Source organism: Apium graveolens, chromosome 7, assembly GCF_009905375.1.
Source record: "Apium graveolens cultivar Ventura chromosome 7, ASM990537v1, whole genome shotgun sequence".
In the NCBI taxonomy this organism is placed as follows: Eukaryota; Viridiplantae; Streptophyta; class Magnoliopsida; order Apiales; family Apiaceae; genus Apium; species Apium graveolens.
Window position 1 is genome coordinate 143378802 of NC_133653.1, and position 14222 is coordinate 143393023.

The following is a 14222-nucleotide window of genomic DNA, read 5'->3' on the forward strand; positions in this document are numbered from 1 at the left end:
GTATTAATATTGGACATATGGCGTTAACTCAAATAGCACAAAGTAGTACTACAATATTTTGAGTCCTCATCTTATCTACAATTATAACAAGAAATTGGGGGAAATTTGGGGGGGGGGGTAGTGGCATTATATTAACACCTAATTTGACGTGAAGTATGAAAATTTCAGGATATGGCCGGCATCTAACAAAGCATGGTGGCAAACTTGACATCTTTCAGTATGCGGCCTCTTGTCCACATTAGCAATCGATGATAGGTCCGTCCGTAAGTCTTTATATCTTGCATGTGCTACGATCAAGTTATAATCATAATATAAACATTTATGATTAATAGCATGGGGCGTTGTGAGTCCCGATAGGCCAACACAAGATGCAAGGCCCTTATACCGATGTAGTGTGGCATGAGGCTAGGGATACATATGTGATGAAAGGTCAACATGAGCTATGGAATCAATTTTACAAGGACCTTATCATAACATGAGAGAGACTGAAAAACTACCTTGGAGTAATTCAAATAATGTACAAAAAAATGAAGATGCATCCACGCAAGGCATCCAAGCAAGCTAATTCAGGTTCCAAAAGCATCCAAATAAGTTAAAGAAATCATGTCTACAAGTGCTAGGAAAATAAAATGGAGTGCCCGTATCTCCAACAAGTCTAGCAGATAAAGTCTAGGAAAAATTAAAAAAATTGAAGATCAAAAAGCCGCATTTGCTACTTTCTCCTCCATCTTCCTCCTAAGATTATCATCAAATTTTTTAGTTTCTTTACCCAACCGGTACAAATTAAAGTCATAAATTCTTTTAAAAAAGTCCTTCATAAAGTTAACAGCTCCCATGTCCTTAGCCTTATCAATGATAATGGGGAGAGCATCAACAACGTCCTTAGCTTCCCTTTCAAGTTTAGCAACATGGTCGATAAGGTCCTTAATCTGGTAGTCTATCTTCTCTTTCTCAAGTTCATCATCCAACTTGAGCTTCTCTTTGGATGACTTCTCATCCTGAAGATCTTTCTTAAGCTTCTCAGTCACATCCTCGAGCTTTTTCTTCCAAGTATCCTCTAACCCCTCTACATTGGCTTGGATTTGTGTAAGTGTGGATTTGAGGATTGCTAGCTTTTTGCTAATATTTTGGTTGGAAGAATCCAAGGCCCGAATCATCTTGTGATGAGTGGTCTAATGATTAAAAGCTTAGTAATAGCCCTAGTCATGGAAGCATTGAACTCTTCCATGGATTTCTGGAACCATGCATATATATCAGCTTCTACAATATGGGCATACACCAATTTTCCAAAGGCCTGGTTGACATTTCTAGGAGGTGGATTGAATGAAGAGCTTGTGTTTTCTTTGGTCCGCTTTAGTGGTGGCTCTTCATGGATGACTATGATCTCAATAGGTTTCTTTTTACTAGAATATCATGGAGGAGATGGTTGTTGAAGATGCTTAATATGGGTTATCTACTTAGGAGGATCCTTGTCAGTTACACATGTGAATGCGTAATGATTCAATAAAAGTGTACCATTATGGCTCCTAAAAGGGTTATTAACACTCTTTATTGGGGTATACTTGACCAATTGTGTTCAAAACAACTAAATTCTATGTGGGGTGGTCTACCTCCATTCTCCTTATGATTGAAGCAGTAACATCGCATATGCTCTCAAGGAAGAATAACTCAATCTTCTACTTAATATCATTCAACAGCCTTTACTTGAGTGTTTGGGTTGAGGCTAGTTGAGAGATATCTGCAACATAGTATGAGCCCTTTCTTCTTCTTCTTCTTCTTCTTCTTCTTTCCCTTGGGATATATAGTTTCTTCAAACATTGGTTGTATAAGCAGATCATAAGCTTCTCTATCAGAAAGCTCAGGAATATAATAATACTTGCATAGGCCAACTGTATGGGTGACATCCTCCAACTCCTTTGTGCTAGGGGACTCATCATCATCTATTTTCTCTTTCTCAAAATTTTCTTCTACAATTTCAGTCTGAGGAAGAACGCATTCAGTTAGGTCTCGAGCATGACCTCGTGAGCAGGATATTGCATCACTGGGTGCCTCAACAAGTAACTCGTTAGGTGATGGTGGGGACACTGTTAGGGCGTTAACACGCGCTAATAATACACGCAAGTATATGCGTTCGTAAGTAGTATAAGATTTAGATCAAATTCATTCCCACAGAGACTCTTTGGTTAATTTAAGAATATGCACCTATGCAACAATGATATGGTTATTATCCAATACTAAGACAAATAACAAGTTGAGATTGTTTATAACTAAGAATTAAACTAACAATTATAACTAAGAGAACAAGAATGGTTGAATTAATATATATGACAAACATGGGATTCTAACTTCATTACTACTTCATTCAAAGTCATTGTTCTTAACCTTAACATGTGATGGTGATGACAACTAATCAGATAACACGAAACTAGCAAACGCCAACTATCGTTGTACGAATACCCTACTACCAAGCATCCATAAAAGAGATAGAAGTTGAATAGACACCAATTATGATTAGTCCTTATATGTCTATAAGAATTGAAAAACATAACGGTTTAATGCGCAAGTTATCTATCGTGATTACATAGGGCAAGTAAAATGGTTAAAATTACCTACAAATCATGCATAACAATAACACATGAACATATGCTAGCATGGCAAGTTCTAAACCTCTATATTCATTTTCGCTTCAATAGAGATTAACAGGCTATCTTATATGTTAGCTACGCACATAAGACGAATAAGCACAACCAATACTAGGTTATCATAAAATCACCACACACTAAGGTATCAAAATAAATTAACTAAAGAAATCCATAAATAAATCTGCTAGAACCCCATGATAATGATTAGCCCATAATTGGACTCATCATCAATGTGGATTATGATGAAAGCATGATAATAAACAATATAAAAGTACTAGGGTTCAAAGACAAATCGAAAATGAGCATCCAAGTATCGCCTAAATCAAGGAAAACAAAAGTCTTCTTCTTCGTAGCCGTCTCGTGCTCTCTAAGTCTTCTTTTTGCTCTCCCAAGTCTCTTTGTTGTTAAAAACGTCTTTTTATTGGTATATATAGGCTCCACGATGACCAGGACCCTCAAAATCTTCAATTTTGACTAAAATCAGGATTCTGGGGTAGAAACCGGGCGCAGGCGCGCTGCTACAGGGCGCAGCCGCGCTGGAATAGTGTTTCAGTGGCGCGGGCGCGCTGACTCTGGCACGGCCGCGCTGATATTCTGGAAAATTCTGACAATTCTTCTTTTGGCTGTATCTTGAGTTCTGCTCGTCAGAATTAGGCGTTTCAACTGCCCACACAAAGCTAACGAGATTCTCTACAACTTACGAATGGCCTAAGCTTCCAATTCTGATCTCTTTTCAGATATTTCTTTGAAAAGCTCCTTTCTTCATTTAACTGATGCCTGAAATGCAATAACACAAAAACACATCAAAAATATCAAAAACTTGAGTCCAAAACACCAACTTAAGCTTATAATGAAGCATTTCAAGTAGATATAAAATCCACTTATCACACCCCCAACTTGAATCAATGCTTGTCCTCAAGCATAAACAGACTCAAAACTACAAAACAAACCTAATGCATGAATACAACTACATGAATGCAACTAAATGATAATGCAATCGATTCCCTCAGAATAACCATAATCAAATGAATAAGATGACACCTCTAAGAATGTAATGACTCAAAACAGAGTTCGAATAAATCCCACAAACCACTCATAAACCAGAAACGTGCGATGTGTGCGAATGCTTAACAAATATACTCTCGATATTAGATCAATAACCATAACTTATTAATCATCGAAACAATCACAAGTTTATAAACAGAATAGACAATAAACGCATAATGACTCACAACACCTCCTTTCTACTAGATTATATAAGGATTTATGCTATTATTGAACACATAACAAAGATGCTTGTTTGACCGTGCAATGAATGAGGTCCACAAAAGACTTATGCAATAATACCCATGTAGCGAGCGTTAGGTTAGCGGATCCCAGACTATAAAAACCTTAGGCCACTAGGCACAAAGTCCCCTAGAACTTAATAACTCGAGTATTAAAGAGCTCACTCTTGATCAATTATGCATAAACACATACTTTTTTTATTTTCTTTTTTTTCAACAATTTCTGAATGAGTGCATTTCGCTCCATCTCATTCAACCCTAGACTACTCAAAAATTATGAGTCGGCTACTAGCCATTTGACGCCTAGCCTTACAACAACTAGCAATGAAATCCAAGCTTTTCTCTAGTTTAAAAATCCAGTGTTCTTTTGTCACTACGAGAATAGCAAAAATTCTAAATATAAACCAGTGATTAAATCTCAACTAATAAACAAGCATAATTATGATCTAGATCAAAAGCAATCCTATAAGACTTTGTGAATTTTTTTTGTCTGGCATGCAAATTAATTTTTTTAAGACTTAAACATCCCTCTTTTCGTCATCACCACACTCAAATCAACATCAACTTATCAAATAACATAGTTCATCTTAAGGGATCATGCTAAATATGCATGAAAATGCTACTATATGAAATCACATAAAAAAACAAACAAATATGTCTAATATGAAGAATCATGTAACACTACGAATGAAATTTTCAATGAACTATATGGACACACACAAACTAATCCTTACATTATAACCCCCAAACTTAAAATTTTCAATGTCCTCATTGAAGGTAATAATAAGGATTTCCAGGCATACCTAGTCGTCGGAAAGATCACCCTCCTTGGGTGGAGGATCAGATGGCCAATCAACCTTGACACCAGTGGCTCGAAAAATAGTGCCCAAATCCTGCGTCAAATCTGCAGCAAAACGACGGTGTATGTCGTTCATGACCTCCATACGCCTATCACTCTCCTGCACTGCTCATCACCAACATCAGTCATATCAACTACCTGCTGCAGATGAGAAGAACCCTCTGTCGGCACGGGAGGATCCGTTCAGCCACCCTCTACATCATCAAAAATATATCCCAACCCCTTGTCAGGGGGTGCACCTAAAAATGCATAACTCAAGTGATCTGGCAGTGGGTTGAGCTCAAGTGTGGGAGCATCTTCAATAGACCTCTCGAGACGCTCCTGAGAAATTTTCAGCTCTGCTAACCCTAGAAAATCGAATGGCATATCCAACTTCCTCTTCCACAGTGGTGCATTCAAAACCTGCAGTTGCTCTACTCCTTCTTCATCTTCAATAATTGATTCCCCTATTAAGGTTCTCTTTAAGGTATCTGACTTTGGAAATTGCTCAAGCTCCGAATTTACAACAGAGTTTACCCACTCTAGTTTAAAGCACTCCTCTTTAGCTGTGGGTAACTTTATTGCCTTGAACACATGAAAAGTGACCTTTTGATCATGAACCTTCATCGTAAGCTCTCCATTTTGCACATCGATCATAGTTCGTCCTGTAGCCAAGAATGGTCTTCCCAAGATGATGGGAATCTTCTTATCTTCCTCGAAATCCAGAATGACAAAATCAGCAGGGAAAATGAGTTTGTCCACCTTAACCAGGACATCCTCCACTATTCCTCACGGATAAGCGATGGAACGATCAGCTAGTGGCAATGAGATGTATGTCCATTTCAGATTAGGCAGACCAAGCTTCTTGAAGATAGAAAAGGGCATCAGATTGATGCTAGCTCCCAAGTCACATAAACACTTGTCGAAAGACAAGTTTCCGATGGTGTAAGGAATAGTGAAGTTTCCGGGATCTTTAAGCTTCGGAGGCAACTTCTGTAGCAGCACAACACTGCATTCCTCCATAAGAGCAACAATCTCTAAGTCATCGAGCTTCACTTTCCGAGAGAGAATACATTTCCTAAACCTCACATAGCTAGGCATCTGTTCAAGAGCTTCAGTGAAGGTATGTTGATATGAAGTTTCTTGAACACCTCTTAGCAAATTGCTTATCTAACTTCTACTTCTGCAGCCTCTTAGGAAAAGGAGGTGGAGGATAGACCTGTTTCTCCCCTGTATTACCCTCAAGAGGAGTGTGTTCCATAGTTTTCTTCCTTGATTCTACTTCTTCTTTTTTCTGCACATCTTCTTCAGGCAAAACTGCATTTTCTGAAACTTGAGATTTTTCAGGCTCTTCGTCTTGCTGAATTTGGGGGCTTGTGACCATTCCAGACCTCAAGGTGATGGCGTTCACCTGTTCTTCAACTTCCCTCTTGCCTGGATTGGCTTCTGTATTACTAGGAAGCATTCCTGGTGGTCGATTCAATAAGGCATTAGCAATTTGCTCTATCTGGTTCTCCAAAGTCTTGATAGAAATAACTTGGCTTTGGCATATCAGAGCCTGGTTTTTGCACATAAGCCTCAACTCCTCCAATTTAGATTTTTCATTCGAAGATTGACCTGCATCATGAGTTTTTTGTTGAAGTTGGAGTTGTTGTATTGGTGCATACTGTTGCTGAAAACCAGGAGGATTGAATTGCTTGTTTCCAAATTGTTGGAACGGCTGTTGCATCATATTCTGATTATTACTCCAGCTGAAGTTAGGATGATTCCAGTTGTCAGGATGATAAGTGTCTAGAACTAGTTGTTGCGATCTCTGAAAGTTGCTCACAAACGGAGCTGATTCACTAGATATAGCGCATTACTCCGTCGTATGCGAACCTGCACACATCTCACAAACTCTGGTTATCTGATTAACACCATAGTTAGCCAGAGTATCGATCTTCATAGACAACGCCCTTAGTTGAGCAGTGATAGCAATAGCTGTATCCACTTCAAGAACTCCTTCTACCTTGCCCTGTGGAAATCTCTCGGTTGGATGCTGATATTTATTAGCAGCCATCAATTCTATTAGATCATAAGCTTCATCGTAGCTCTTAGCCCATAAGGCTCCACCTGATACTGCATCGAGCATGGGTCTGGACTGTGCTCCCAAACCATTATAAAAATAATTTATGATCATCCAATCAGGCATTCCATGATGAGGACACTTCCTAAGCATCTCCTTGTAGTGCTCCCAAGATTCATATAAAGATTCTCCTGATTGCTGCGCAAATTGAGTAAGAGCATTCTTGATTGCAACTGTCTTTGCCATAGGGAAGAATTTAGTGAGAAACTTTTGAGTAAGATCTTCCCATGTAGTAATTGAACCAGCTGGTAGAGAGTGTAACCAGCTCTTAGCCTTGTCCCTCAGAGAGAATGGGAATAGTCTCAGCTTCACAGCATCTTCAGAAACACCGTTGAACTTGAAGGTGTCACAGATCTCAATGAAATCCCTAATGTGCATATTGGGATCTTCCATTGGAGAATCCCCAAACTGGATTGAATTCTGCACCATCTGAATTATGCCAGGCTTGATCTCAAAGGTATTAGTTGTGATAGCAGGCCTGACAATGCTAGATTGAATGTCATTGATCTTGGGTTGAGAAAAATCCATCAAGGCTTTCGTTCGTGCTGCTGATCTCCCATTGTAATGATTGCCTGAATCACAATAAGTAAACCGTGAAAGTAAAAGAGTCTGAGTCAGTGAACATTAACGACCACTGATGACAAGAACATAAACTAAAAATTAACACCGATTCCCCGGCAGCGGCGCCAAAAACTTGTTAGGGCGTTAACACGCGCTAATAATACACGCAAGTATACGCGTTCGCAAGTAGTATAAGATTTAGATCAAATTCGTTCCCACAGAGACTCTTTGATTAATTTAAAAATATGTACCTATGCAATAATGATATGGTTATTATCCAATGCTAAGACAAATAACAAGTTGAGATTGTTTATAACTAAGAATTAAACTAACAATTATAACTAAGAGAACAAGAATGGTTACATTAATATATATGATAAACATGGGATTCTAACTTCATTACTACTTCATTCAAAGTCATTATTCTTAACCGTAACATGTGATGGTGATGACAACTAATAGATAACACGAAACTAGCAAACGCCAGCTGTCGTTGTATGAATACCCTATTACCAAGCATCCATAAAAGAGATAGAAGTTGAATAGAAACCAATTATGCTTAGTCCTTATATGTCTATCAGAATTGAAAACATAACGGTTTAATGCGCAAGTTATCTATCGTGATTACATAGGGAAAGTAAGATGATTAAAATTACCTACGAATCATGCATAACAATAACACATGAACCTATGCTAGCATAGCAAGTTCTAAACCTCTATATTCACTTTCCCTTCAATAGAGATTAACACACTATCTTATATGTTAGCTATGCACATAAGACGAATAAGCACAACCAATACTAGGTTATCATACAATCACCACACACTAAGGTATCGAAATAAATTAACCAAAGAAATCCATAAATAAATCCGCTAGAACCTCACGATAACGATTAGCCCATAATCGGACTCATCATCAACGTGGGTTCTGATGAAAGCATGATAATAAACAATATAAGAGTACTAGGGTTCAAAGACAAATCAAAAACGAGCATCCAAGTATCGCCTAAATCAAGGAAAACAAAAGTCTTCTTCTCCGTAGCCATCTCATGCTCTCTAGGTCTTCTTATTGCTCTCCCAGGTCTCTTTGTTGTTAAAAACGTCTTTTTATTGGTATATATAGGCTCCAGGATGACCAGGACCCTCAAAATCTTTAATTTCGACTAAAATCAGGATTCTGGGGCAGAAACCGGGCGCGGGCGCGCTGCTACAGGATGCGGCCGCGCTTGAATAGTGTTTCAGCGGCGCGAGCGCGCTGAATCTGGCGCGGCCGGGCTGAATCTGGCGCGGCCGCGCTGACATTCTGGAAAATTCTGATAATTCTTCTTTTGGCCGTATCTTGAGTTCTGCTCGTCAGAATTAGGCGATTCAACTGCCCACACAAAGCTAACAAGATTCTCTACAACTTAAGAATGGCCTAAGTTTCCAATTCTGATCTCTTTTTAGATTATTTCTTTGAAAAGCTCATTTCTTCATTTAACTGATGTCTGAAATGCAATAACACAAAAACACATAAAAAATACTAAAAACTTGAGTCCAAAATACCAACTTAAGCTTGTAATGAAGCGTTCCAAGTAGATATAAAATCCACTTATCACACCCTCAAACTTGAATCGATGTTTGTCCTCAAGCATAAACAGACTCAAAACTATAAAACAAACCTAATGCATGAATGCAACTACATGAATGCAACTAAAGGATAATGCAATTGATCCCCTCAGAATAACCATGATCAAATGAATAAGACGACGCCTCTAAGAATGTAATGACTCAAAACAGAGTTCGAATATTAATCATGCAGGGGAATCCTCGCAGGTGCAAATGTGAACTTGAGGTTGAAAAAGAAAAAAAATTAAAAAGAAGTGGGATTTGCGGGGTGCGCTGGCCTGTTGTTGTTGCAAGTTTATGAAAAAAGGAATTTATGAGGAGTCCTCATACGTACATGCACAAGGAGCCCCTCCTTACTTTGTATAAATAAGAAAAAAAGACACACGAGGCGGGCAAATCAATGATGCCTACTACTGAGGTAGACAATAAAAAAAAGGAATGACACTAGCAAGGAGTCCTCACCTCGCCAATGTACCGGTGTGAGACAAAAACATGAACTGAAAAAGCAAGTTATAGCGGGCTTCACGGATAATATCAACATACATACAATCAAATGGAAAACCAAAGCACGACTTAAAATTATGACTGGCAGCTCAGGTACGTGGGTATCTTACAAAGTCAATTTAATCAGCGGATCCTACGTGCATTTATTATATATTAAAACAAAAAATACTCATATATGTGGACAAGTTTATATAAATCTATTGAATTCAAGTTGTACACGATATGATTGTGCGAGGCAGGGTCGTATATTCTATAGCTGAGGCGTGTAATAAAGATCGAAGCTTGCAAGGAGTACAAAATAATTCAATATTTATTTTGATTTTATTTCTCTACAAGTCCAGAATAATTTCGAATAAATTTTGAAGATCATAAAAAAATTAATTCTCCCTACAGCTGCCTGCACCGAAGAACTAAGGGTAGTTGTTTTTCCCATAAATTGATACGGGCTCTAAACAGACCCATTATGAGAATAATTAATATTATTGGGCTAAAATAATTGGGTCCAAAAATATAGTTGAGTTTTCATACTAGTATATTGAATAGAATCGTGTGCCGCTATGTTTAACAAAACCTTACTAGTTATATACATATCATACTTGAAAGGACCTCTTCGAGGTCAGCATTACTTACATATTTTTGGGATCACATCACATGAAAATAATCTTTATACAAGTATTGAAGACATGAAAGCCTATCTCTGAAAAGAGTTACTTTGATATCAACCTATATATATATTCTCTATTTGACTTGAAGACCCATGACCAAGCCTCAAAGGGTCGCATGGGAAAAATAATCACTATGTGTGGTCAAGTCTTCCGTGACCGCACATACTTTCTATACGGCCAGATCGCATGACCAGATTTTAAAGGATCGCATGCAGGGCCTTGCTCTTCATAAGGTCACATCGCATGACCAGATTCTAAGGGGTCGCATGCGAGGCCTGCAGGTGTTCTCGTGCTCACCAACGAGATATATTTTTCTAGCTCTGTGATAACCTAATTTGGTTTGAGCCATGAATAACTATGGGATTTTTACGGACAGCCCCACGGTCAATGAACCTGGGCCTTGATGGACTGGACCAAACTCAAGTCCATCTAGGTAACTTATCCTCTATGAACTACGTGTGGCTTGAACCCCAAAAAAGGGTACGTAGACCTCTTGTTTACAGATGATCAACAGTTTGAAATAAGAGAAAACAAACATTATTTCTCTGGCATTCTAAGAACCATTAAACAAGATTAGCTACAACATCCATCAAATTTCATCTCGTGTTCTTAGCGTTCTTCATGAAAACAGCTTCAAATTAAATTAATTTGCTCTGTTATTCCAGCACCCTCCGAATTCATGTTGTTAGGTCACACACACTGTAGAGGGGGGTGAATACAGTGTATTTCACAATCAAATCGAACTTTAATAACTCAAGTAACAGAAAACAAACTTTATTTAAAACAATAAACTCTGTTACAGTATGGAACTGTTCTCTCTCAGTGATTAACAAATATCACGAGAGCTGCTAGGGTTACAAAGAATAATCTTCTCAATTATGATAACACTTATAGTGTAAACCCTATGTCTGTGCTTATATACTACACAGTTTCAAGATAATCGCTAATTAATATGGAATATAATTCTGCTTCCTAAAATATATCAATCAGATATCTTTTCTTCCAAGTATTCTATTCTTCATAGAATTCCTTCTTCATGCATATCTCTTCTTATATTTATCTCGATCTTCTTTCCTTTAACCAGCTGCCTTCCTTATCTGAACGTCCTTCAGTACTTAAGTTCTGATATCCATCTTCTGATAATTATCTCCTGATAATATAAGTACTGATATCCTTAAATCCTGACTTCCAGTAAGTACTGATTTATCCTGTTTAAGTAAGATCTGAAAACTAAATATAAATCACATTAGCCATGACATTAACAAATATATCTAACAATCTCCCCCAACTTGTAAATTAGCATAATATACAAGTTTAACAGATATTTGATGATGTCAAAAACATTAAGTACAAATGCATGATAATTCGACTAGATAACTACAACTTACAGTCCTTAAAGCTTTACCAATCTTTAACTTCTGAAAACAACTTCAGTCTGTATTCATATCAGAATTTAAGTAGTTGTAGATCTTGACTTGGCTTCATCTTCTGATCTCTTTGATGTCAGGAGTTGTTCTGAGATAGTTCTTCAACAAACATCTCTCAGCATATCTGAGTTCATCAATCATCCTCCTTTTAGCACCTTTAAGTTCTGCAGAATCTTCACCAATTTGGAAGATTGCAGCCCTGAGATCATTAATTCTAGCTTTCCTTATGTCCTGATCCAGTCTGATCAAATATGCCTTGTCAGACTCAAGATTGAATTCCACAGCCCTGTAACCCAGAAAGGTAGTTATAATCTTAGCAGAATTGGGCTTCATCTCAACAATATCACCCTTGTAATCTCTGTACTTTGGAAGATATGTGCTATCAGACTTAACAGAATAAAGCTTTTTCTGTTTCTGAATTTGACTCTTCAAAAAGTTTCTAGCACTTTCTGTTATTTTGTCATTCACTTGAAGTAAGAATAATACATGTTCCAGCTCTTCAAAATACTTCAGTGGAATGGCATTTTCCCTTATATGATAAACCCTACCATCTGTCATAAAGTACAACAAGATGTGTTCTTTCAAGTAGGTATGGTAAACCATTTGTACAGATTCTAGTTGATTCAATTTCTCAGGAGTTGCTCCAATACCTGGTTCACTTAAGGAAGTTGGATCATTGGTTGTGTTCTGTATTCTTCTTTCATCAGCACTTCCCAATCCAGTTTTATCTCCTGCTTCCTTTCCAGTAACCACTCTTGCTTCAAAACCACTTGCAGCAGTCTTCAAAGGTTGAGTCTGTTTGGCTTTAGTGAATCCTGGTAGGAGTATCTTTGAAGGTTTAACATGAGCAATGTCAGAGGTTTCTTTTGATTTATCTTCTGATATCAAGTTTACTTGAGCTATATCAGAGGTTACTTGCTTCTTAGAGATATCAGAACTAACTATCTCTTGACTCTGAAGAACTTGAGCCATGTCAGAGGTTGTCTTAGAAACTTTTCTTGAAGTCAGAGCAAGATCAGCATCTTCATCAGTAATTTCTTCATTCATAGGAGGCACATAAACCTTGATAGGTTCACCAACTTTCTCTTTGCCCTTGGACCTTGGATCTATCTGCAGTTGTGATTTATCTTTGGTTGCTACATGATTTGTCCTTTCTCTTATCACAATGCCTTTGAGTTTTGGAAGTTTCTTTTTACCAGAAGCTTCAGATTTAGATTTGACTTTTTCTGATTTAAGTCTAGCTTCTTCTTCCATCAGACTCTCCAAGTCCATTCCTGGATTTTCCTTAAAAAATAACTGTCTTGACATTTCTTCATCAAGATCTAAAAGTTCATCAGAACTTATCCTTTTACCAGTAGCAGAAGTAATTCTTTTTCCAGCATCAGAACTTGTCCTGTGACTTATGATTTCAGCTTTTCTTGATGAGAAACCTCTACCTTGACTATGACCTCCACCCATTCCAAAGTTTCCCTGGTCATCTTTTTCATCATCATTCCCCTTCAGTGTCTTATCAGTTTTGCATTTGGACTTAATTACTTTCTCCCCCTTTTTGGCATCAGCAGGTAACATAAGAGTGACAAGCAATTCCACTGAGGCTTGGATTTCATCAAGTTGAGATTGCTGAGAAGCTTATTTTTCAAAATAGCATCAATCTGAGACTGTTGCTTCTCTTGGGTCTTCTCAATATAAGCAACTCTGTCAAAGGTAGGTTGGAAGAATTTTTTCTTGTCAATTTTCTAAACTGTTTCTTGCTTGAGTAATTCTTCCTGAATTTTATGTAACTCTTCATGAGTTATGGAATGGAGACCTTGCAGATTTTTAGTACTCAATGTAGTGACACGAAGCTGTGTTTTGAAATCATCATTAATTAACATCTCATCAGCTTTTGTCAAGTGCTCAGTAAGAGTCTTTGCAGATGGAACACATGTAACTGAGTTCCATTCCTTAGTCCACTCCTGTCCTGCAGGAGTTTCACTCCAAGGCACTGGTGCTTCTCTTGTAACAAACTTCTTAACTAGTTCAGATTTAATAACAGTTTGTTGAGGTGCATGTCCTGAAGGACCAGCTGCATCAACATCTGCATTCATAGCAGTATCACCAGTAGGATCAGCATTTAAAGCATCAGCTCCAGTAGTATCAGCATTGGAAGCATCAGAACTAACAGAATCAGCATCTTCTGATAGAACAACAGTATGAGAAGCAATTGAGGCTTCAGCATCATCCTCTAAGTGCTGATCTGGTTCCAAGTTCTGATCAACAACCATATCCTGATGCTCACCTATATTCTGATCATCAACATCTAGATGCAGAGAAGGTGTAGTAGACAATTCTGGACTTTGAGTAGCATCAGTAACAGGTGTTGTTGATGGATGAATTATTGTTGGAGCTTCTAAGTAAAGTACCTCAGGCACAACCAGATTCTGAATATCAATATCAGCACTTGTGCCTGGATCAACAGGAGATACAGCCTTATGTACAGGAGACACAGATGGTGTGTTGGCCTGTTCTGTAGCAGCTTCTTGAGTTGGAGTCAATGGAGAAGCAGCGGCTTCAGCAGATTCTGGTT

At 37.9% G+C, this 14222-nt stretch overlaps 1 non-coding gene across 1 annotated transcript; it reads left to right on the forward strand.

Moving 5' to 3' along the window:
• Window positions 1-6955: 6955 nt before the first annotated feature.
• Window positions 6956-7062, forward strand: LOC141676394 (small nucleolar RNA R71). Its single transcript, XR_012556987.1, has one exon. It is a non-coding gene; the product is annotated as a small nucleolar RNA R71 (small nucleolar RNA).
• Window positions 7063-14222: the final 7160 nt, after the last annotated feature.